Source organism: Propithecus coquereli, unplaced genomic scaffold (assembly GCF_000956105.1).
Source record: "Propithecus coquereli isolate 6110/MARCELLA unplaced genomic scaffold, Pcoq_1.0 Scaffold5041, whole genome shotgun sequence".
NCBI lineage: Eukaryota > Metazoa > Chordata > Mammalia > Primates > Indriidae > Propithecus > Propithecus coquereli.
In genome coordinates, this window is record NW_012150888.1 from 1865 (window position 1) to 4522 (window position 2658).

The 2658-nt window shown below is 49.4% G+C and overlaps 1 pseudogene across 1 annotated transcript; it reads left to right on the top strand.

Moving 5' to 3' along the window:
- Positions 1-6: 6 nt before the first annotated feature.
- On the top strand, positions 7-2509 carry LOC105820095 (annotated as a pseudogene). Its single transcript, XR_001137996.1, has one exon. The product of XR_001137996.1 is annotated as a heterogeneous nuclear ribonucleoprotein U pseudogene (transcript).
- The last annotated feature ends 149 nt before the right edge of the window (positions 2510-2658 follow it).

Here is a 2658-nt window from a genome sequence, read left to right on the forward strand (position 1 = left end):
GCAGCCGCCACCAGTGGCCGAGCGAGCGGAGCCCAGTTTGAGCCAGCGCCTAGCGGTGAATTGGGGCCCTCACCATGAGTTCCTCGCCTGTTAATGTAAAAAAGCTGAAGGTGTCAGAGCTGAAAGAGGAGCTTAAGAAGCGGCGCCTTTCTGACAAGGGGCTCGAGGCCGAGCTCATGGAGCGACTCCAGGCCGCGCTGGACGACGAGGAGGCTGGGGGCCGCCCCGCCATGGAGCCCGGGAACGGCAGCCTAGACCTGGGCGGAGATTCCCCCGGGCGCTTGGGAGCAGGCCTCGAGCAGGAGGCCGCGACTGGCGGCGACGAAGAAGAGGAGGAGGAGGAAGAGGAGGAGGAAGGGATCACCGCCCTGGATGGCGACCAGATGGAGAGAGGAGAAGAGAACGGGGCCGCGGGGGCAGCCGACTCGGCCCGAGGAGGAGGAGGACGCCTCGGAAGACGAGAACGGCGACGATCAGGGTTTCCAGGAAGGGGAGGATGAGCTCGGAGACGAGGAGGAAGGCGCGGGCGACGAGAGCGGGCACGGGGAGCAGCAGCCTCAACCGCCGGCGACGCCGCAGCAGCAGACCCAACAGCAGCGCGGGGCCGCCAAGGGGGCCGCGGGGAAGAGCAGCGGCCCCACCTCGCTTTTCGCGGTGACGGTGGCGCCGCCCGGGGCGAGGCAGGGCCAGCAGCAGGCGGGAGGAGACGCAAAACAGAGCAGAAAGGCGGAGATAAAAAGAGAGGTGTTAAAAGACCTCGAGAAGATCATGGCCGTGGATATTTTGAGTACATTGAAGAGAACAAGTATAACAGAGCCAAATCTCCTCAGCCACCTGTTGAAGAAGAAGATGAACACTTGGATGACACAGTGGTTTGTCTTGATACTTATAATTGTGATCTACATTTTAAAATATCAAGAGATCGCCTCAGTGCTTCTTCCCTTACTATGGAGAGTTTTGCTTTTCTTTGGGCTGGCGGAAGGGCCTCTTACGGTGTGTCAAAAGGCAAAGTCTGTTTTGAAATGAAGGTTACAGAGAAGATCCCAGTAAGGCATTTATATACAAAAGATATTGACATCCATGAAGTTCGAATTGGCTGGTCACTAACCACGAGTGGAATGTTGCTTGGTGAAGAAGAATTTTCTTATGGGTGTTCTTTAAAAGGAATAAAAACATGCAATTGTGAGACTGAAGATTACGGAGAGAAATTTGATGAAAATGATGTGATTACGTGTTTTGCTAACTTTGAAAGTGATGAAGTAGAACTCTCCTATGCTAAGAATGGACAAGATCTTGGCATTGCCTTCAAAATCAGTAAGGAAGTTCTTGCTGGACGGCCATTCTTCCCACACGTTCTCTGCCACAACAGTGCAGTTGAATTTAATTTTGGTCAGAAGGAAAAGCCATATTTTCCAATACCTGAAGAATATACTTTCATCCAGAATGTTCCCTTAGAGGATCGAGTGAGAGGACCAAAGGGACCTGAAGAAAAGAAAGATTGTGAAGTTGTGATGATGATTGTCTTGCCAGGAGCTGGTAAAACTACCTGGGTTACTAAACATGCAGCAGAAAATCCAGGGAAGTACAACATTCTTGGAACAAATACCATTATGGATAAAATGATGGTGGCAGGTTTTAAGAAGCAAATGGCAGATACTGGAAAACTGAACACACTGTTGCAGAGAGCCCCACAGCGTCTCGGAAAGTTTATTGAGATTGCGGCCCGAAAGAAGAGAAATTTCATTCTGGATCAGACAAATGTGTCTGCTGCTGCCCAGAGGAGAAAAATGTGCCTGTTTGCAGGCTTCCAGCGAAAAGCTGTTGTAGTTTGCCCAAAAGATGAAGACTATAAGCAAAGAACACAGAAGAAAGCAGAAGTAGAGGGGAAGGACCTACCAGAACATGCAGTCCTCAAAATGAAAGGAAACTTTACGCTCCCAGAGGTAGCTGAGTGCTTTGATGAAATAACCTACGTTGAACTTCAGAAGGAAGAAGCCCAAAAACTTTTGGAGCAATATAAGAAAGAAAGCAAAAAGGCTCTTCCACCAGAAAAGAAACAAAACACTGGCTCAAAGAAGAGTAATAAAGACAAGAGTGGCAAGAACCAGTTTAACAGAGGTGGTGGCCATAGAGGACGAGGAGGATTCAATATGCGTGGTGGAAATTTCGGAGGGGGAGCTCCTGGGAATCGTGGTGGATATAACAGGAGGGGCAATATGCCACAGAGAGGTGGTGGTGGTGGCGGAAGTGGTGGAATCGGCTATCCGTACCCTCGTGGCCCTGTTTTTCCCAGCCGAGGTGGTTATTCAAACAGAGGGAACTACAACAGAGGTGGAATGCCCAACAGAGGGAACTACAACCAGAACTTCAGAGGACGAGGAAACAATCGTGGCTACAAAAATCAATCTCAGGGCTACAACCAGTGGCAGCAGGGTCAATTCTGGGGTCAGAAGCCATGGAGTCAGCATTATCACCAAGGATATTATTGAATACCCAAATAAAACGAACTGATACACTGCCTTCCAGTGGCTAGGCTTGTGTTTTTTCTGTGGATTTTTTTTTGTGTGTGTGAACTCTTGAGCATCTTGTGGCTAAATAGGATTGAATAGCATAGGGTCTTTTTACATGATTAAGTGACCTTTTTTCTATAGCAATAAT